Consider the following 24,371-nt stretch of genomic DNA (forward strand, 5'->3'; position numbering starts at 1 on the left):
ACCATAATCTGATATAATTCTAAAGCAAAAAAAAAATTATGTTACTGAAAGAAACTTTATGCTTTTTGGTATTTTTTCATTTCAACATGAAATGCTTTTGCTTTTGACCAGTTTTGTTTGATTTATCAAATAAGTAGATGACTTTAACTATCATTTGCTTGAAATGAAATTTTCCAATAAAATTGCACTATATGAGACTGTAAAATTCAGTAAAATTGGACAGAGAAGATGCTGTCACTTTATTCTGAATGAAAGAGCTATGTAGAGTTAAAGACTATCTTTCTCTGGAAGTATGTTTTACTTACTAGAAAAATTCTTTATATATGATGAACTTCAGTATGTCTTTTTGAAAATAATGGTAATAATGTACAATGTACATACAGCAAAATTCACCAATTTAAATTATGCAAGTAGATGGAAAATTTATATAATCATATAACTCTCACCGAAATCATCATATGGCAAATTTCCATCTTCCAAGAAGTGTATTTCTGTCCATCTGCCCCTCCCTACACTCCTGACCTCTTATCTGCTTTCTGTCACTATGGTTTCACCTTCTAGAATTTAGGATCACACAGCATTGTCTTAGTTTGGGCAGCTGTGACAGAGTACCATAGACTGAGTGACTTATAAACAACAGAAATTTATTTCTCACATTTCTGGAAGTGAGAAGACTGAGGTCAGGGTGCCAATACGGTTGGGTTTTGGTGAGAACTCTCTTCCAGGTACAGATCATTATTTCTCATTGTAAACTTACATAAAGGAGAGGAGGTGAGAACTCTCTAGGGTTCCTTTTTATAAGAGCATTTACCCCATTGCTGAGGGCTCCACCCTCATGACCTAATTACCTTCTAAAGTGCCCACCTCCCAATACCATCACATTAAGAGTTAAAATGTCAATATTTGAATTTTGGGGGAATACAACACTCAATCCATTACAAGCATGTAGTATTTTGCATCTGTATTTCACTTAGCAAAATATTTTGGAGGTCCACTCATATTGCATATTTTTGTAATTCTTTATTTTTATGGCTCAGTAGTATTTCAAAGTTTGAATTTATCAATTCATAAGTAAACGGATATTTTGTTTGGTCCCAGTCTGGAGCAATCATGAGTAAAGCTGTTATGAACATTCATATTCAATTCTTTATATGACCATATGTTTTTTGTTTTTTTTTTCCTTGAGGTTATCTAAGAGTGGAATGGCTTGATCATATGGTAGGTAGATCTTTATCTCTATAAAAAAACTGTCAAATGTTTTCCCAAAGGTCTGTACAATTTTACATTTCCACTAACACCAATGTATTTGAGTAGTTCCACATCTTTGTCAGCAAAGAGTACTATCATTAGGTTTAATTTTAACCATTCTTTTGGATATATGGTGGTATCTCATTGCAATTTTGATTTGCATTCTCTTATGACTAGTGATGTTGAACATCTTTTCATGTGCTTATATACAATTTACATGTCTTACTTGGTAAAGTATTTGTTCAAATTTCTGCTCAGTTTAAAAATTATCTTAATTGTCTTCTTGTTATTGACATGTAAGAATTTTTGTGTGTTCTGAATAGAAGTTCTTTATCAGATACATGCTGTGTAAATATTTTCTCCCCATACTTGGCATGCCTTTCCATTTTCTTAATAGTGTATGATGAAAATCATTTAAATAAAATTTATTAAATCTAATTTGCTGATTAATTTTCTTTTATGGTTTACATTTGAGAAATCTTTATCTAAACTTATGACAGAAAAATCTGCTCTATTTTGCTCTAAAATAATTATAAATTTTACCTTTATATTTAGAAGTATTCTACATTAAAGTTAATATTTATATATCATTTGAGGTAAGGGTCGAAATTCATATTGCCTCCCCCTTTCTTTTCATGAGTTGCGATTGTTTCACTTTTTATTGAAAAATAATGCATTATCTCAGACTTTCATCATTGCATTATCTCAGAATTGAAATTTTTCTATAAGAAAATTTTTAGGTAAGAATTCAATTTTTTATATATATAGTTTTCTCACATTACTATTCTTTCAGTGAGCTTCTAATTTGTGTCTTTCAAGGTCTTCACTTCATATAAATTTTCAGATTTACAGGCACAAAAGATGTGCATAGTATTCCCTTATTGTTAGTTTTCCAGTGTAGGAAGTGTAGTCAGTACTTTCTGTTCTTTTCAGGTACTGCTTATTTGTATCCTCTTTTTTCCTTAACTGGTCTGGCTGATATTTGTTCATTTTGTAGATATTTTTAATGAACCACTTTGCTTTCATAAATCCTCTTTTATTTTCCTACTTTCTATTCTATTGATTTACATTATCTTTATTGCTTTTTTCTTTCTACTTGCTTCGTATTTAATTTTCTTTACTTTTTTTAAGTTTCTCAAGTAGAAAATTAGGTCATTTATTTGACACCTTTATTTTCCTTTTCCAATATAAGTATTTGATAGTATGAATTTCTCTTTAAGTACTGTTCTTGATGTGAGCAAAATTTTCATTTTGATACTATTCAAAATATTTTATAATTTTCATTATGATATCCTTTTTGACTCAAGGGTTATTTAGTAGTATATATTAAAATTCTTAAGTTTACCAATACATATTTTTATTAATCTTAATATACTCATTATTTTCTAGTTTAATTTTATAGGAGCCAGATAATATCATACACATGATTTTAATCCCTTTAAATTTATTCAGAATTGCCTTCTGGGCTAAAATATAGTATATCTTGGTCAATATTCTTTGTGAACTTGAAAAACATGTAGTTTTTATTAATCTTATTAAGAATGTCCTATATGCCAATTAGATCAATTTGGCTGAGAGTGTGTTTAGGAATTCCACATCCTTATTGAATTTTTTGTCTAATTTTTGCACCACTTAATCCATTACTGAGAAAAGACTATTGAAATGTGCATGTTGAAATCTTCAGCTATAATTGAATTCTTGTCTATTTCTCATTTACTTTTTTTCTATGCATTTAAAAAATTTGTTCAAATTTATTTAGGCTTGTTATGTTTTCTTGGTTAATTGACTCTTCTATCATGAGTTGACATCCTTCTCTCTGGTAACATTCTTTATCCTGAAGCTTTTTAAAATTATTATTTTTTTTGCATGGTATATATTTCTGCATCTTTTTGCTGTTAACTTATTTATATCTGGATATTTTATTTGGGTTTTATGAAGAGAACATGTAGTTGAATCTTGTTTATCCAATCTGACAATATCTATATTTTAATTAAAATATTTAGATGATTCAAATCTAATGTGATTATTGATATGTTTAGTTTTAAAAATACCATCTTACTGCATGTTTCATTCACTGTAGTCATTTGCTCTCTTTTCTCAAATTCTTTTGCATTATTTTTTATATTAATCCTTATTTTATGATTACATTTTATCTCCACTATTGGCTTATTAGCATATGTTGTTTTCTATTTTACTTTTCCCTATAAGATTTTCAATATACACTTTAACTTATTACTTTCACTTTAACATATCACTTCAATTAGCATTATATCACTTCTAATCTAGTACAAAACCCTTGTATTTCTACATTCCCTTATTTGATGTAAACATAGTCATATGTTTTAGTTCTACATATGATATAAACCCAACAACACACTGTTATTATTTTTAGCCTTAAACAACTGGTCTTCTGACACTACTCATTCTTTTGGGAAGATTCAAATTCCCATTGGGTATAGTTTACCTTCACCTGTAGAGAATCCGATGGCAATGAAGCTACTCATTATTCTTTTTTTCCCCCTAAAAAAGCTTTATTTTGCCTTTATTTATGAAAGAATATTTTCATTGAGTGTAGAATTGAGAACTGATGGATTTTTTTCTTTCATTGATTTAAAGGTGCCATGTCCTATCTTCTGCTTAACATACATTATGACAAGAAAGCTGATATCATCATATCTTTGGTATTCTGTTTATTAGATTCCTTTCACTGACTGATTTTAAGATTATATTTTTGTTAATATTTTTAAAATATCTTTAGTATCTTAGAGTACTTTCTTTTATGCTGATTATGCTTGAAGTTTTTTGAGCTTCTTGGACCTAAGAGTTTATATTTTTTATCACTTTTGATTATTTTTTCAGTCTTTTTTTCTGTCTTCTCTCACCTTTTCCCTCTCTCATTTACCATGTTTCAATTATACATTTGTTAGACAAATTGATATTGCCCCACAAGTTGCTCATGTCTTGTTTATGTTTTTTTCAGTGTGTTTCTCACTGAACTTCATTTTGAATAGTTTCTATTGCTATGAATTTGAGTTCACTGATATATTCTTCTGTAGTGTTTAATCTGCTTTTAATCCTATTTGGTATATTTTCATTTCAGATATTATATTTTTCATTTCCAGTAGTTCTATCTTTTTATATCTTCTGTTTCTCTCTTCAACATTTTTAAGTTTCCCTTTATACTCCTGAGCATTATAACATTCATAATTTCTTTTATATTGTCTTTGGCTTGCAATTCCACAGTCTGTCATTTTTAGGCTATTTCTATTGATCGATATTTATATCTCTTATAAGTCACATTTTTCTTCTTCTTTGCTTGAGTGCCCTACCTAATGAATTTTATTTGTTAGTTACTGGATTTTGTTGTATGACTTTAAAGAGTGTTGAAATTTCTTTAGCATTCAGTTGAGCTCTTTCGGAACAAGTTTATCCTTTCAAAATTTTCTTGGAAACTTTTTAAATGCTGATCCAAAGCACTCTTGGCTTTGGATCCAAGATAAAGCCTTTTTTGATTCTACTCTATGAGTATATTATGAAACCTTTCCATTTTGACTGTTGGAAATATAAAATGTTTTTAGCCCTCTGCGAGCATGGAGAATTATTCAGCTTGATTTCTAATGTTTTCCCCTGGTCTTAGTGAGTTTGATGACACATGTATTCAGATACTCAGCCAAAGACTAGAGGATATATAGACATATCCCTCTCTCTCTCTCTCACTTGCTTACCCACTGTCCTCTTGTAGTCTGTCCCACAATTTCTAGTCATTTTAGTTCTCCTAAAGTCCAATTTCTGGGTTCTCACTCAAAGAGGTTTTAAGTTCCCTGTACCAGCTCTAAGTTCTGAGAACTAATTTTATGAACAATCACATCTCATTTGTTTCCCTTTTCTGAGGAACAATGGTTCTCCATTGTGTGTTTGAAAGTCTGAAAATCATTTTTTTAAATATGTTTTCCCGAGGGCTTGTTTGTTAGTCTTTAAAATTTTTTCAGAGTTTTTTAAATTAAAAGAAAAATTAAATTTAAAAAATTTTTATGATGGGAGAACAGATTCTTTAGCAGGTAAGTCTTTATGGACAGAAGTCCTGTTTTTAATTTGTTGACTCATAAATACAATCCATTTATTATTTAAGGCAATGTTTCTCAAAGTATAAGTCATGAAGTACCTGAATCAGATTAGATGGATTGATAATGTATATTCCTGGGAAGCACACTTAACATACTGAATCAGAATATCTGGGAGGTTTCCTTGGGGTATAATTTTTAACGAAAATTCCAAATGATAATTTTTTATAAGAAAATTGATACACTAGTTTAAAGGCATTTAATATTAATCATTTTAATGACTTTATGGTTTACATTGAATTGTGTGTACATTTATGTGCATATGTGTCTATGTATGTGCTCATTTTCTGGAACTGTTTCAATTGAGTGCCTTTTTAGTCATTAGTACCCTGGTTCTCTAAAAATAAGGTGATATTTGTTATAAAATTATAGCTTAGACTTCTTCCAATACACTAGTATTAAAGAGAATCCCTTTTAAATTAGAGTGATTTACTCAAAGGAAAAAAATTGTACTTATATATTGAGTTATTCAGAATGGATCCACTAATGCTCACTAAGGTTTACTCACTAGATTTTAGATTCTAGGAGATTAAAGATCCATTCTGTCTTGTTCAGCCATTTTATAGATATTATAGAGTTTTGTGGCTTGTGGTCAGAATATATAGACCTTTATTAAATATCTGTTGAATGAATGAATTAATTAATAGAAACATATATTAGTTCTTTATTTTTAATGAGTTTGCAAAGACTTAGGCATACAATCTAAGAGCTAACAACTTCATAAGATATAAATGATCTCAAGTTCATAAATCCTTAATTATTATATATTTTCACATTTTCCTTGAAAATTAGGATTGGCTTCCTAAAGGATCAGAAAGATGTTACTAACATCTAATTATCTCTTTTGACAGATACAACAAAAATCTGATCACACATGCACATTGTGCATACACAGGCCCACTCCATCCTCATATAAAATATTTGGCAATATGAAACAATATTAAAATAAAGGTGAAATTACTTTCAGAGATCACACTTTGTAACTTAATTTTGTTTCTACTTTTTAAACTAAAACACATTAAAACATATGAGCTAACATATAAATAGCTCAGTTATGAAAAGGGCATTACTGTACTTTCTGATCTATAACTTTGAGGATACAAAGGATAGAGTAAATGCAGAGATGTGTGTAATGTATAGTTGAAGCATAGCCTCTCCTACATCAGTCTGCCATCTGCTTCAATAATCTTTCTCCTGGAAAAGCTTTAGTAGGAGGGTGAGTTGGCCTTAAATCTGCAGAGGTAGGGATCATTGCCAGTAGCATCTCCTCCTATCTTGAAACGCAGAGTTGATTGATATACTTTGACGGGTACTTATGCATGTTTCAAAATATTGAAAGGGGTCAATTTTAACTAAACCAGAATTTGCCTAATTGCTCTTGCTAGCTGCCCGTGGGATTTTAGAGAGTAACAATATGGGACCAAGCAGTATCAAGCTTTCCTAATAAGTTTAACAGCTTAGTGACCTGCTGACAAACGACCTTTCAACATTCTACCGTCGAATACCTAAATAGGAACTTTATCTCTCAGCATAAAAAGTTAGGATCATTAGAAGTGTGAAACTTTATGGAAATCTCTAATACGGCTTTGAGTTTTCAACAAAATAAATTATCACTTAGATAACTATCACCTCCTCTCATACCCCATCTCCACTACTTTAATTGTAATTTTTCTAAAACCATAGTTCTAGAAGGCAACTAAAACTTTTCCTGTTAAGAGTCAATGCTTATGAAATAGATTGTAACCTCATAGATACAAGGTGAGGGTAGAAGAAATAAGCAAATGAATCTTTTTGTTTATTTATTTATTTTATTTTATTTTATTTTATTTTATTTTATTATTTTATTTTATTTTATCTTATCTTATCTTATCTTATTTTATTGTATTTTATTTTTTTAGGCGAGGCAACCCTAGGTTGACCTCACAGATTGCAAGGACCTTGTCAGATTACAATCCCTTATTTTTTTTATTACTTTTTAAGCCTACAGCACCTGGTCTTCCTAGGTGGTCCCCATCCAAGTACTAACCAGGCCCGGCTCTGCTTAGCTTCCGAGATCAGATGGGATTGGGCTTGTTCGAGGTAGCATGGCTGTAGACAAATGGATCTTTTTAAAAGCAAAAAGGTATTTTTAAAGTGACTGAAAGTTACTTTTTAAAAAGTAAAGACAATAAATTTTATTTTTATAACCATGAAAAGATTAGTAATACACAAGTTCCTTCATTCAAACATACAAATAACCACACACACACACACACACACACACACACAAAATCAAAATTTAACTAATTAATTCTAGTTATGGGTTTATTTAACTCCATAACAATAATGCAAAGTAGTTTAACAATGTGTTATAATATACCTTTTCAGACTCAATGGAGTAATTTTGTTGTTGCTCTTGTTTTCAAATGGTCGCTTCTAAGACCATTAAGTAGGTTAATGTTTTTCTTTTTTACTATTATTACTATTACCAATTTGTTTAACACATCTTCTTTTTAATAAACCTATTTTGATAGTGTGAAAGGCTTTGCTTCAAATTAGTTCTCTTGACTACTTCCACAGTAACACATGCCCTTTTTTATTTTTCATTAAAATGTAATTTATTTTCTCCAAGAAATGGGTAGGATTGGTAAAAGATAGAAAAGCAATACTCTAAAATAGAAAAAAATAAGGAAGGAAAGAAGCACTATCAACTTCATACCTACTTTGTAGGTAAGTAGATACAGTGACTTGAACATAGAAAACATTTAAAAACTGATAAAATATATATTTAAAGGGCAATGTATATATGGAATTGTGTTTATTTTACATGTATAATGAAGTTTATTGTTAAAGTAAACATAAGTCCATATATAAAATTTATGACAAAGTGCTGCCATTCTTGCTTCTGGGAGGTGACTGTGTGTATGTATCTATATCTATATCTATATCTATATCTATATCATCTATATCTATATCTATATCTATATCTATATCTATACCTATATCTATATCTATATCTATATCTATATCTATATCTATATATCTATATCTATATCTATATCTATATATATAGACACATACACATATATAAACATACATACATATATACGACACACACATGCATATATATGCATCTGTACACACACTATATGTATATATATAACATGAACAGTGGCCTACTATTGGTTCTGTTAACAACTCATCATAAGAAACAAAAAGTGTATTTTAAGCAAGGTATTAAAGATTCAGAGCTGTGGTTTAAATTAGTCTCTCTTTACTATCATGTGGCCATACTGAAATGATAAATAAATGCTCCATCTGACTTTTCTAATCACAGACTTATATAACAAAAATTATCCAACAACCTATGGGTCCTTCTGCTTCTCTATGACCTGTCTTATTTTCTAAGCATTTGTCTGGAAATTTAGAATAAATAATTATATCAGTAAGACTGAAATATTGCCCCTTAAATTTTAGGACACATTTCTCATTTAATTATCTCAGAGTCTGATTGCTATCACTAAAAACAACCAGAGTCCTCATTAATTGGATCATTAAGTCCCATTCAGGAGAAAGGTATCTGAGCAGAAGTGATTTTTAAAACATAAAAATCTAAACTAAACATCCAGTTATAAGGCACTTTTCCCTCTTTGCTGTTTTTCTTTGTTTTCAGCTTTACATGTAGACCTTGCTGAAGGCTGGAGGCTGTCATGTGCATGTGAAGGGGGTCACTTTATCTCAGTGACAGATGCCTCTGGCAACCATAGCAACTTGACTCCAGCCACAGGACACCAGGCTCAGGGATGGGGGCACAGACCCGGGTCTGATGTGCAGAGGCCCTGGGATGGACCCACCAGGTAGTTCTGGCCCCATAGTACTGAGGCAGCAGTGGAGTGAGGTGGTGCAAATATAGTTTTCTTGGTAATATTTTCTGAGTCCCGAACGGATAAATTCAGGTCAACAGCTACTGATCTCGCTATTGACTGTACAATCATATATAGGTCAAGGCTGCCAAGCAGCCTTCCTGGTGATTAGGTCTCTAAGAAAAGGACATTTTCTATGGCAGCTATTAGAGTTAAGCTTGGAAATTAAAAATCCCACCACAGATAGCATTCCTTTTTCACACAGGACAGTATGTAACATTCCTGAAATAAAACTTGGAGTTAAAATCCATCTTTGTATTGGCTGAGAAAGGAAAATAAAATGGTTCAAGTCAAAGCCATCTTGATGGGTCTGTGCTGTACAGTATGAGCACAATCACTTCCTCCAATTTCCAGTTTTATTCCAAAAGAAAAAGAGAAGAGACGAGTAACTCTTAAGAGAGCAAATGACTCTTTCCTCCATCAACTTTCAAATAAACTCTGTGAGGTGGATATGTATTGAGAAAGGAGCCCATCATTAATTACAATGATCCATTAATTAAAGTAATTATTAAAGTGGTACCTATGTAAAGTAAATTAGGATGATGTTTAAAACTCAAATGCCTTACCTGGTGATATTACCTTTTACACAAGATAGGTTGTCTGTAGATAAACCTCATTTACAAATGATATTGAAAAAGAATGCTCTTTTTTTGCTCTGACATTTTGCAAACTAGTTCTCATGGTATCTTGTCAATTTTGTCAAGGATTTAACAGGATGTGTGTGTATATATGTAAATGGATATATAAAATTTCAAACGCATTAAAATAAGATGTGAAAAAAAAGAATCGAAATCACAATGACTGAATTATAAACAATTTTCTGGTACAAGAGAAGATAGTTTAGATATGCTCTAGTAACAAGTTAACCCCCCAAATCTCATTTTTTTTTCACATAATACATGTCCATTGCTATGTTCAGCACTTGTCTCTCATTCTATACCTTCAATATATGATTAGAATCTGCTCTAAGCCTAGTCCTAGCCACCATCATCTCTTGCCTGACTGGCAAGAACCTTAGAATGCTCTCTCTGCTTTCATTATTGTCTCCATCCCTAATTATTATTATTTTTTGAGTTATTATGGAGTTTAGAGTAGGGCATAAGGGAGAATGTTCTGGATAGATAGTATGAGCGAGAGTCTTGGACCTGACTTCTAACTAGTTTTGTCAGTTTTTTAATCTTTAAAATGATGACCATAACATCTATTGTAGAGCTATTGTGAGGATTAGATTGATATATGTAAATATAGAAGATTTGCATAGCACCTAGTACAAAAAACACTCAGCGTTAGTAATTATTATTATTACTCTCTTAGTTAGGGATCTCTAGTAAAACAGAACCGGCAGGATATATAGACATATATTTAGAAAGAGATTTATAATAAGGAATTGCTTCACATGATTATGGAGTCTGAGAAGTCCTAAGATCATCAGTCAGAGAGATTTAGGGAAGCCAAAAGTATAATTCCAGCCCAAATTCAAAGGCCTGAGAACTAGAAGAGCCAAATGGTATAAATTCCAGGCTTAAGACCTTATAAGAGTTAATTTTTCATTTAGAGTCCTAAGACAGGGAAAGACAAATGAGTCAGCACAGTCAGGCAGGAATTCTCTCTTACTCAGCTTTTCTTCTATTCAGGTTTTAAGTTCTTTGGGTGATTGCCATCCACATTTGGGAAAGCAATCTGCTTTACTCAGTCCATCAATTCACATGTTAAGCTCATCCAAAAACACTCCCACCGACACACCTAGAGTAATGTTTGACCAAAAGTCTGGGCTCCTTATGATTTAGTCAAACTGACACATTAAATTAACCATCACGATTAATATTATTATTAATCCACTCCTCAGCCTGAATATATTTTAAAAATGCAAATCACATCACATAACGTCACTTCCCTGATCCAACAATTATCTATCACATTCTTACACACACACCTCTGACTGTAAGCTGACAGATTTCCATCTACACTGTTGTCACTGGCTCTGTTAGCTAGGTTTTTATTTACATATCTCAGGTTTATCAGATACTTCTCTACAAGGCCACCCCTTCAACTCCCATTGGCTCTCAACTCAGAGAAATCACACTAAGCTTTCTGAGTTGCTGCTTTAAATAATTTCTCTCTATTCTTTAGAAAAGAAAAATAGCACTGCCATGTTTTTCCAAATAAATCTTTTTGTAAGCCTTCAACTGCTTTAATTATATTCTTGATCTTTGTTTATGTAGATAATGTGTTGAGTTCCTGTACACTTGGATGCTTTCTTTGCAAGTTCAGCAGATGGTCTAGCACTTTACTATAGAATAAGGCATCAGTTTTCACCTATTGTCTTGGTGACTACACCCAAACTGATAAAGAAAGGGCACCATTTTTATATCTTGTTATATAAGCCTTCACATGTTGTCTCCAAAACGGATATTTTCACTCTTACCAACAATGTTTGAAAACGTTCATGATCACCAGCATTAGATATTTTATTTGCAACCTCTGTATTTCATTAATAGCTAAAAAACTGATAATAACAATATTTGACTTCTTTTATTATTTATATATGCATATGATCTCTGCTAATGTATGTACAACATTTACATATTTACATATAATTGATTTAAAAGTACAAAACTGATGAGCTTAGGCTATTTTTCATTTCTCTTATCACTAGATAGTTCATATTATTTTTTTCTTTGGTTAAAGAATCATATGTTTATGTGCTATATCGTTACGTTAGTCTTGGTGTTCTTTTTGTGTGTTTGGATGAAATATATATATTTTTTTGTAAAAGTTTTGGAATTTTCAATATTCTCATTTTAACTTGTTTTTTAATGTTCAAAAATTTTAGTGTGTGTGTGTGTGTGTGTGTGTGTGTGTGTGTGTATGTGTGTATGCACAAAGCTGTTTATCTTTTATTTGTATTTTTTCCCCATTATCGCTGTTAGATATTATGCCATTCCTAACATTTGATATTTTTGATTTGCATTTTCTAATTTCACTGTAATTTTTATATTTAGCTCTTTAATCAATTTATATTTATTTGACAACACTGAGATTAAGATTTAAAAATAAGCAGTTTTTCAACATCATTTATTGAACAATCCTGTCCTTCCACACTTGTTAAGTCCTTAATAATATATGACTCTTTTGTAAATGAATTTATTTCTAGATTATTTATTCCACTGCATTGATTCGTCTGTTTATTTTTTTACTGTTATTAGTATTTAAAAATTATTGTTGCCTTTAAAAATTTGAAAAACTTTTGCCATTAACTTTTGGAACTTTAGAAAATTTAAAAATGAAAGGATTATGAGTGTGTGTGAAGAAATGGAATCAAAGTAATGTGAAATGTGAAGAAGCAGAATTGGTAGAGTCAATATATGGACTTACCATGATACTATGTTTCAAACACTGTTCAGGTCTTTGGAGACTATTTTTCTTTAGCTGATTAAAACTCCCAACAGAGAAGTTTATTCTGCACATTGTCGATTATTTGTGATCCTCTGAATGGAAAATCTGTAAATGAATGCATGGGGAGATAGTCTTTATTCAATTTGTGTTCTCTTTCCCCACCCCCACTCCAGTTAAAGCACTTGAAGAGTTAGCTACATACCAATAAGAGCCTCTGTGCAATGGCTAAAAAGCTGAAAATTAAAGCCATGCTCTCTGTCAATACCCCTGGAATAATTTATAGAATTATTTACTGAATCTTTTCAAGGAGGATTTGGAAAGTAGACTTAACATGCTATTTCTGACTTTGAAGTATAAACTGGCAGACTTGCTTTCCTATTCCTTTTATCTCCTGATAGCAAAGAGTTATGTCTAAACTCAGACTCCTATAGAAGGGTAATGAAAATGGAGAACAGGAAACAGAGGGAAATGAGCAAATTATTTAATTTGGATTTGGTGTACAATTTGTTTTTGAAAATAATAATTTCTCTCTTTAAATGAACTCTTCTAAATAGCCAGATTTTAGTGTTGTTATAGGAAATATTGGCTTGGTCTCGACTTCTCTATTAATAAAAAATGTGTAAAATTCAAATTTTTGGCAATTTAAACACATTTTCACTGAATCATCACTAATCATTTTGGCATCTTAGGAAGACTGAACTTTAAAAATGATGATAAAATAAAAAGTATTAATATTAACTGTCAGATATTTGTACCTATAGCTTTTGGATCTTAGAAAGTGACTCTACTCCAAGATCTTTGATAATTAGTAGGAGGTGGGCAGTTGTGAGAGTTTTCTTTTTCCTTTACCCTATTTGTCTTGATCATTTTGTTTAAAGGATATGGAAGTGGTCAAGCAGTCTTCTTAGGTCCTCTGCAAGATAAAAATAGCTTTTGATGCATCAATGCATCAGACTACTGCTGAGAGAAGTAATGTGTATATATATATATATATATATACATATGTATATACACACACACACATATATATACAGATATACATATGTGTGTGTGTGTGTGTGTGTGTGTATACATATATATTAGTGAAACCAAAGGTCTATCTTATATTTATTTCACTCTAAAGCAAAAGATAAACCAGGGAAAAAGAAGGCTAAAATAATTACTAGCATCTTGATGATTGTGATGCCAAGAGGAAGCCAAGTGTATGCTTGTGTGTGAATTGGAGAGGAGGAGGAGGAAGGGGAAAGTGTTGTAAAAGAAGAAGATAGGAAAAAGGGGACATTTTGGATGTTTATAAGCAGGGACCTTGGCATAACCAAAGGGCAGCCAAGTGGGAAAAATAAGAAATGTTTGTACCATACACTAGATTCCAACAGTATTCCTAATCATCTCCTTAGTAAGATGAGGTCCTTAGTGGCAAGGGACTAAGCCTGTGTGCCTTACTTATCCTTATCGATATTTAAGTCAAAACTAAATTTAGTACATGTCCTAAAGGGGTAAGCCTGAACTTGCACATAGAGTCATCAGTAGGTTTGGCTTTAAGATTATAATACAGCTAATGATAGTAACTGACAAACTGCATTTAAAACATTTGTCTCTTCAATGGAAATGTTGAGCTAAATTGGATATTTGTCAATGAAAATAAATAATGTTGACTGACTAAAGTTTTCCCATTTTAAAGTGCAACTCTGATCAACTAGAGGCATAGTCTCCAGCACCAGAGAAAAAATTACACATGTGAAACAGTTCCAAGCTTTTGAAATGAGAAGTCTTCCAAAATAAGAATGTAATACTAGCATGATGGCAGACTGCAAAGAACCCACACAATAGCTTTGGTCAAAATGACTATAATGGACTTTTTTTTACAGAGAATTTCAAAAGAATAGTCCATATTCTCAAATTTCACCTAGTAGATAAACAACATGAGATAATTCTTTACATGAAATAGAATTTTTGTCAATTAAATTATTGTGCCATTACACTTAATACAATTATCAGGGCACTGTATGTGTTCTTTCTTGAAAGCTTTATTTAATTTTTGTTAAGAATAATGCAGATCTAGTATATTTACTCTATTACTGAAGGAATCATCAGGGACAATGTAAGCCTCAGAGTTACCTACTTTGACAAATTTTTTTTACAAACAATTTTCTAATTTACAAAATAAGCTCCTCTCTGTTCCACGAAAAATGTTATTTCTTAAATTTTTATAATGATGCATTATGATTCTTCTCTGATAAACTGCAGCTTTACTATGGCCATTAGATTCTTTTAATATGCTTATAAAAGGTTTTAGTCCAAATATTACCAGTAATCCTGCTGTGTCTATGTATTATGAAAGTTAAAAGCTGCTTTCAAAATGGGACAGCAAAACAAAATCTGATATTAATACAAAACATATTTTAATTCATATCTCTATTTTAAAATTTAATGTGTAAAAATGTTAGAAAGTTAAAATATTCTAAACAAATAGAAAGCATAATGAAATTTTTTTTCACTATGTTTTTAATACAGATTAAAATCAGCATCAAATACATTTTTTAAATGGACCTTAACTGTTGAAATATATAAGCTACTTTAAATAGCTTTGCTAATAATTTATTGTATTCAACATGGCAAAAACAATAGAATTCACCGAATACTTCCTTGTGCTATCCTACATTTCCCAACTTCTCTTATAGTTTAGCTGGGGCCATGCCTCCAGTTCTAGGTCTAGAGTGATGTGTCACTTTTAGTTCAAAGTACTTCAAGGAATGTGTGAGCTCTACCCACTCTTTCTTCCTTTACCTTGATTTTGAAGGTCACGTGCTCCAGATTGGATGGTAGAAGATGAAAGCCATGTAGATCCCTGAATCAATCCTTGGAAAGGAGCTACACTGGAGACCACCAGGCCCATGGTGACTCTAAATGACAGATAAATACATTTTTTATGTACTGTCACTACAGTTTTAGAGCTTGCCATCACAGAATTGTGCAGCCTAAACAACACATTGGTTAGACATAAAAGCATTGGCTTGTTCACTACACATTAGGACTTTCACATGTGCTTCTGCATGTTGTTATCTCTATTATACAAGAGAACGTCTTTTAAAAGCTATATCCAAGAACATAATTTGTAGAGAAAACCTGGAATTTAAGTGTACTTCTCCAGAGGGTTGAGGGGCCACTTCCATTAAGTATCTATTGTGTCAGACAGTATACGAGGCCTACACATGTTTGTCACCTAATACATAAACTAGTCTATGAGGTAGGTATTGTTCTGGTTATTATTATTATTACTATTATTATTATTACCATTTTTCAGATAGAGAAATTATGATTCAAAGAAGATAATTAATTCTTTAAAGTCATCCATTAATAGCATAACAAAGATTGAAGTTTAGTCACTAGAATGTGCTGCCTTTAGTCTCTGCACTACTTTTTATATAGATTGATATAAATAAAATCTTTCTAATAGGAAGTGACTTTGTTACTCAGCAAATAAGAACTTTTCTTATTCTTGTTTTATTTAAAGCAATTTATAGCTCAGCATATTTACAGAAGAGATATTTGAAATTCATTTTTAGAGAAATGAATTAAAAAGAATGTTTTAATAAAATATTTAGTAAAATGATCTCTTAAAGAAGAGATCCAAAAAAAATGACTGAAATACATTTATCTTTATTTAAATGCACTTTTTAGGCTAAGATTTTAAATAATAATAAAGTATTCCCATTTGTAGCATCAAAAATTTAACAGCATTTTCTTTTTCCTTTCAACAGTGTTCCAGAATTTATGTTATAACTTTAAATATATTCCAAGTCATGTATCAACTTAACATCTTCGTCTTCATGAATTTTGTTTAAATTATGTGAAAAAATGCAATTTGATCCCGAAGACTGACTTCTTTTGTGTTGATTTTCTTTTTGATTTATGTTTTTAAAGGAGATTTTTCTTTTTCAAATCAGAGTACTTTGGACTGTTCACTTATTTATAAGGAGCTTCCAAGATCATATAAAAATATTTATAGATTTATACATATATATTTAAAGATTTATACTTTAAATAAAATTTTTTAAAAAATTAATGCTATATTGTCTCACCTAATATATATATTAAGTAGATGACATTAATCTGAAATTGATTTAAAGGAGAGAAAATGACATTTTTGCCTATATATTATAAAATTATATAGTGATGACATTATATAAATAAGCTACATTAAATCTGTATTGTAAGTCATAATTCACCCTAACATAAACTAGATATTAAGATTACTAAAGCAATACATATTAAAGAGATGGTTTCATTCAATGGTTTGGTTTTTTTATTCACTATATTTGAGTAAGACTTAACTACATAAAAATAAACTCCATGTACATATAGATAGATCTCAAACTCACAAAGAAGGATGAAGCCATAATTTTACTTCTGACGTGTTCATCTAGGGCCAATTTAAAACTCCCTAAACTGGGCAATCTAATCTGTCTTATATAACCTATTTCATTTCAACAGAACAAAGAAAGGATAGTTTTCTCCTGCCACTTTTCAGACTAATGTCATCCCATGAAAGCCATTTGGCTGTTTTAATTATTTTCATAACATTACCCACAACAGCTTTTATTCCACCAGAGCTAGTGTGTAACTTTCAGGTCATAAATAGCTGTAAATCCCTTTGGGACCAAATTTTATGAGAAGTATTTTTACCTGAATTCTTAGAAGACTCCATATGGCTACCTTTTGATGTGCTCTTTTAATCCTAACAAAAGGAATTATAAGTATTGGAAAAATATATATTTAAACCATATAACATGCATTGGTTAGTTTAGTTGGTTCTTGACCCCTACCACTTTAGTTCCTTCATTTCATGTGTCCTCCAATGGGTAAGCTTGCCCAGGGGGGTGGGTGTTGCTAGGAAAAGGTAAAAGAGAGAGAGAGAGAGAGAGAGAGAGAGAGAGAGAGAGAGAGAGAGAGAATTCTACTATTACACATTTCCTTGTAGTTAAATTAAAGGTCATTATTTTGAACTAATAATTGCCCCTTGGTCTCTCAAACTCCACTAAGCTTAATGATCTACTTTAATTTGCTTGACTGGTCTTCATTCTAAAAATACTTTCTGTTCCTCCTACTTTTCTTTCCCTGATAGAAGCAAAGTCTAGTTTTAATCCACGCTACATAAAATATCAAAAGTAACCAATGAGCATTCTATTAGAGAAAAAGATTTATCATAATGCCTTATTGAACCTCATCAAAGAGTGTGATTGCATGAGACATGCAGAGTGGGCAGATTTCAATGATGTGATCACCAAAGTTTGCCTCTCTGGCTGGTGTAAAAAAGAATTAAATATCATTTCAACAGGAGGTAAGATGTAAATTTTTGAAAGCCAACTTCTTTCTTACTGAACAGCTACATCTTTGCTGACTTGGTCTGAATCTGCTTTTGACTCTTTTAAAGGTTGTCACAGATGCTATTTTATGCTGATTTCTCTGTATAACAGGTTTCCATTAGTAAAGTCCATATGGATAAGAAAGAAGAGCACAGGGGACAAGAACTTATATCTATTGTCATTATTAAATATAGATAATTTGAGTTTTAAACTCAGAAAATTTGGACTTTTGCTAAAAATAGGAAAAAGGTCCTCAACTGAATAAACCCCATGGTTTGAAGAGAAGGGGAAAAAGAAAACAAAAGCATCTTCCAATTTACTCTTTATTTGACAGTAGTTTATGAATTTGTTTTATTTGTTTAAATTACACATCAGTTCAATCTATACAATTTTGTATTGATTTTTCAAAATTCAGTATCATTAAACATTTGTCACTCTTTTCAACACACTAAAAAATAAAGGCATGGTTTTCTTATTATAAAGATGTAGCTATTTCAAAAGACTTCAGTAAGTTAAGAACGGAAAGACATAATACAGTGAAAGTATTTCCCGTGGATTTTTGTTTGTTTGTATGTTGTCATGTTTTATTTTGTTTTCTAGACTTGTCCATTTCTCCTTTGTACTATGTACACATCAATGCTTGCTAGGAACACAGCTGGTCGAACAGTGGTATGCATAAGGGCTCCTGTAGGTGGCGCTGCAATCCTATGAGAATGATGATAGAGCCACCGACAGGCTCCATTATGGTTTATCTAGATATTGATTTGGGATTCCTTCAAAAAATGGAAATGCTAATAAAAAATTAGTTAAGTCTAAGTAACAGTGACTTGTCTAATTTAATTTAAAAAAAAGAAAAGAATTATCGTGAACAAACCAGCAAATAAATATAAGCATGTTTATCATCATGGCAGTTCTTTCTCAATCTCTAATACTCCCCCAATTTATCCTTCCTAGAACTCTGGGCAACCCCAATTTACACACATTGAAAAAAAGACAGTAAAATAAAAAAGACTGCATTGGCTTCCTCAATGGAGTTTTCAAAAGCATGGAAAGACATTATTTGACAACAATATTTTAAAAAATTAAGCTTTTCTGGAAAACAAGTCACTAAACAGGCCCTGTAATGGAATTATCATATTTGCCAAATAACAAAAATAGTTGGCCATGCTAGCATTTTAATGATTTTCAATTATTTATATATTTGACACCGATAGAATGAAACAGAAAAAGAGATTATACTAGTTGAATAAAAGCCTTAAGTTCATGATTTGCAAGGAAAGGAAGTGCAGGAAAGTATTTTTTAATTTCTCCATAGACGTGATACAGAAGAAAATGGGAACTTGCACTTGGCAGTTAACAGCAGAGTTTCTCAGTCTTGGCATTATTGACATTTGAGAATGGATTCCCTATTATGGGGAGCTGTCTTTTATACTGTAGAATGTTAAGCAGCATCACTGACCTCTACCACCACATACTGATAGCATTTTTCCAACCCCACCCCCAGTTTGTGACAACCGAAAATGTCTCCAGACATTGCCAAATGTCTCTTGGAGGACAAAATCAGCCCTAGTTGAAAACTACTATAGTCATGCATTTTTTACACACAAAGGAGGAAATAATTTTGAGGAGCATCCTGGTGGTAACTATTTATAAAATTTAATAAGAGTTTATTTTCTAAATAAATAATATCCCAGAGGACTTAGAAACATTGTCCTTTTGTCATCATAGACATGATGATTCATCTTACCATCTGAATAAACCCAACATGCACACAGTCCCATATCATTTCCACCAAATTTAATGAATGATGTTTCTTTGTTTGGAACCAGGACATATTATCCTTTAAGAGCTTATCAGATGATTAAATAGTTAATGAAGTTCTCACTCTATTAAAACTATCTACAATTAAACATATTATGGTTTCTTAAAAGATTACTGTCACAAATTAATAGTGATTAACAAATTTATTGGGGATCTTTCTTTTAGTCATTTAATTTAGAATAACATTGGCATCATTCACCCTATTATTCAATTTCAAAATGAAGAACGCTGTTGGAACATGACAAAAATATACTATTTGAGGAGTATAGATATTTTAAGGAACTAAAAATGTGACACAAATTTATATCAGATACCTAAGACATCTTTTTACATAGAATGTTAGAATTGGAGGAGATACTAGAAATAATCTTAAATCCTATTACTTTAATGGTGTAGAAACTGAGGCTTGAGGAAGTTAAGTTTCATGCTCAAGATAACAGAGTGAGGGAAAGTGTCAGGATTAAACCTCAGGTCTTCTGCATGACCTTTCAGTGGCCTTCTACTACAACATGCTAACAGTGGACGGATGGCATCTCAGCATCAGCTCGACATTTAATCTATTTCCGTATTTTGAAATGAATACATAAGTTCAAAGAATGCTGGTTTACCTGTGTATATTGTCAATATACTGTTTAAAACATTAAGACCCTGTTTGTGAGTTCAGGACAATCAGACTTCCTACTATAATAAACCTGGCAGTATTTCTTGAATATCTGTTTAATGAGATATCACTTGACAGTTTTGTGAAGCTGTCTTCTTCACTTGTATGTTATATTATTATTGAAATTTATATTAAATGAGTGGTGTTAATTTTCTTATAAAATAATCGTTGCATATTTATTTCTAATATTGTTAATAAACTGTTGTAACTGGCAATAAAAACACAAGAGCAGTGTAAGAAATTACTTCAAATACGACTATAACAATACCTGCCATCACACATATTTTGTTGTTGCTGTTGCTGTTCAAATTTATCATGCACTGTGTGATAAGTCAATTGCCTTGAAACTTTTTTTTTCCCTAAATCAAAGTATTAGAAAATATTCGTTAGCTCAGCTTTGAACTCCATTGTAAGAATTCAAGTGCTGAAATCTCCTTGTAGTATTTGATTACAAGTGGGATCACCAGGTAATCCAGAAGATAAATTAAGAATTTTTTAGATGGTCATCAAAACAAACAAACAAAAAATATTCTGAAGACCCTGAAGACCTTAGAAGGTATTTTCTTACCTCAGTTTGAGATGAATTATTCTAATAGCAATCCCCTACCAATTATAACAAATGCTATAACTAGATCTGACCATTGAAATCACCCTTTAAAATCTTCTACCTATTAAAACCACTCTTTTTTCACTCTATTTAAAATATTCCAACTGAAAGTGTTTTATATATTTATATAATTATATATTTATAATCTATAATTAGATTATAGAAAAGGAGAGCATTGACAACATGGTATATTTATTTTAAAATGCAGGGAGAAATTGAAAAATATTTTTCAAAGATACAATGATTATGTGAAAACTCCTAAATACTATTTCCAATTCTAATGCCATAATTCTACTTTCAACTAGAAGACTTTTCGGTCAATCACGATGTATTTTTTTCAAGTTACCGGTAAATTATTCATGTCCTTTATGTATCACGGTACTCGATGAAATGCTACTGAGACTGAAAAACAGGCTCAACAATTATCACAACTTCAATGAATGAGAGCTGAAAAAGCTGCTACTTAACAGTGGTCTTTCTAGAAGTGGAACTTGAAGTCACCTATTGTTCATTTTGGGAAACGCCCTAAATTGTCTCTATAGTTGAACAAATAATACACAAATAACCACCAGTATTCTTGGAGAAAAGTGGGAAGTGATCTGAGAAGAAAATGAGCTATTTGTAAATTATTACATATTGCTGGACTCGGAACTGTGACTTTGCAAATATTTTCTTCATTTTCTTGTTTTAGTAAGGGATTGTTTTTTGACCCCACTAAGTAATAATAATAAATGAAATGATCTCATTTTAGTTTCATATTTTGGTGGTGACCCTGTTTACCCCATTCCAAGAAGAAAGCAGTTTCAGAAATACTTCCCTAGAAAGGATATGAAAAAGAAGATTCAGTGTAAAGTGCGATGTTATAAAGACATTACAATAGAGAACGGACATCTGTCTCTCACGCTGTTGCAGTGTGAAGCTGGGCATTGACTTTTTAGACATATAGGGGTGTGGAGACCTCTTCAAAATGTGAATTAAAGAGCTGAACTGCAATTTGTGAGCCCAGTGAAGATGATTTATATTTCTAGTATGAAGAGGGCAAAAGGAGACTGGAAAAATCAAGACATTTCTTTGAATGATTGCTTTTATATTTTCTAGGTGAAGAATTAAGTTAGTCATATAAATTTACTAACATCAATTTTGATGTACATAAAAAAGGGAATAATATACATGCCTGACAGATTCGTTGCTAAACAAGCAAAAAAAGAAATGCTAAAAAATATAGGAAGTGCTTAGAGGACTTAAGTGCATGCATACAACCTACCTCATCTCTAGAACATGTGTACAAAGCTAGGCATTTCCCTTCCTTCCTTCCTTCCTTCCTTCCTTCCTTCCTTCCTTCCCTTCCTTCCTTCCTTCCTTCCTTCCTTCCTTCCTTCCTTCCTTCCTTCTTTCCTCTCTCTCTCTCTTCCTTCCTCTTTCTCTCCCTCTATTTCCATCAATTTGTTGGTGGAATCATCCATCTCTCACAAACAGGACCTTGGGTCCTCTTTTTCAGCTTTACTTCATCAGAAGTAATTTACCAGCCACTGACAGGGCCCTTGACCACAAGCTTCTTCTCTGTGCACTTGGAAGTAGTGGATCCCTCTCTTGTCATACACAGTAAAGAGGCCACTTGGTAGAGAACATTCAGAGACCATCATGAGGGAGCCAAATACATAGAGGTTGGTGGCAAAGACCAACTATGTGGATAACTGGCTCTTATCACTCTTTATTTTTGGCCAGTGGACACAGTTGTCAACAGGTACTTCGTTTGAGTTCTGACAGACTCTTGATATTTGATGCTTGATTGTCCTCGCTATGTTGATAGTGTCAATTCATTCACTAACCTTGAAACAGGGAGATAAAATTTTTACTTTCCCTTTCCTAATTTTGAAATTGTCGGTTATCATTGCTTTCTATTCAGAGAAAGAAAAGACTTCTATGAATTCTTTAATAAGAACAGAATTTCTCTCCTGTTTCTGACTTAATATTCTGATAAGAGCTAGCCCTTAACAGTAGCTGACATTTATATAATGCTTACAATGTACAAGTTTTAGAACTAGTTAGTTCACATGTAGTACCTTAGTTCATATATACTATAAGTCTATCAACTAGATACTAGTATTTTCTCTATTTTAGAAAGAAAAAACTGATGTACAGTAGTTAAGCTAACCTATATATGATTAAATTTTTTCACATATTTTATAGTTAATATTATTTTATGTTATTTGCTTCTTACTTGATAATAAATAGCAATAACTTTCTTGTGTCATTAAAATTTTTTCAAAAATATAAGTTGAGTGAGGCCCATAATAATCTATCAGTTAGATGTGTCCTAATTTAGTCAATAATTCCTTTGTAGTTTGATATTTTACCTGCTGGAAGTTGGTTAATATAAATGAAGCTGACATGAATATTTTATAAAATGCTATTTTATCCACATTTATAATTATATCCATAGCAAAATTTCTAAAGATAGAATAATCATTCAAAATATGTGAACATTTTTGAGATTCTTCAAAGCTTTTCAAGAAATGTGGCACAAGTCAGTATCCCTTTAACATTGGAGGCTGTTTCCTCACACTATAGTGAATCTGACTGTTTAATCATCAAAACAATAACAAGAGAAATAAAAATTTGATAGGTACATTATCATTATAATAATGTTATTTTAAATCACAATTAAGTGATTATTTTTAAATTTAAAATTTTCGTATCTTTTTTAAAGGTATCCTTTGACTATTTTCATTAATTTTTAAAATCAATCCTATATATTGAATGTGAATAAGACATTAATATGACAGTGACTTTTTCTGTTATATATAAGATTTTCCAAATTTTATTTCCTTTTTAATTTTTTTAGAAATGTATACATTTATAATTTAATTTATTTAAAAAAATGAAAACCAATTAAATAATTACATGAAATTATGTAATTTTTCATGCATGGTTGTAATTTTTACAGTCTCTCCTGGTTTACATTCTTTAAATTGTATATTTAGTAATCTCAAACTCAATAATTTATATTTACATAAGCTCTTAATAACTTAATATTTAAAATAATAATAATAATAATCTCTTCTAAGAAAAGATTCATATACAAGATCGACACACACACACACACACACAATGAGAGTGTATATTTCTAAGCTCCCAAACTTTTCTAGTTAAAATTTTTTCTTCCTGAGCTTAAAAACTATATAAAATTATTTATAGGAATTAAATTGTGATAAATTATTTATCTTCTATACAGTTTCTTCCACTTTA

General features: G+C 31.2%; 1 pseudogene; it reads right to left on the bottom strand.

Annotated features, from left to right (window-relative positions):
- Window positions 1-7,347: 7,347 nt before the first annotated feature.
- LOC120609787 (uncharacterized) lies at window positions 7,348-7,465 on the bottom strand (annotated as a pseudogene).
- Between the last annotated feature and the right edge of the window lie 16,906 nt (window positions 7,466-24,371).

The sequence above is a fragment of the Pteropus medius genome, unplaced genomic scaffold (genome assembly GCF_902729225.1).
Source record: "Pteropus medius unplaced genomic scaffold, Ma_sr-lr_union100, whole genome shotgun sequence".
Classification (NCBI taxonomy): Eukaryota; Metazoa; Chordata; class Mammalia; order Chiroptera; family Pteropodidae; genus Pteropus; species Pteropus medius.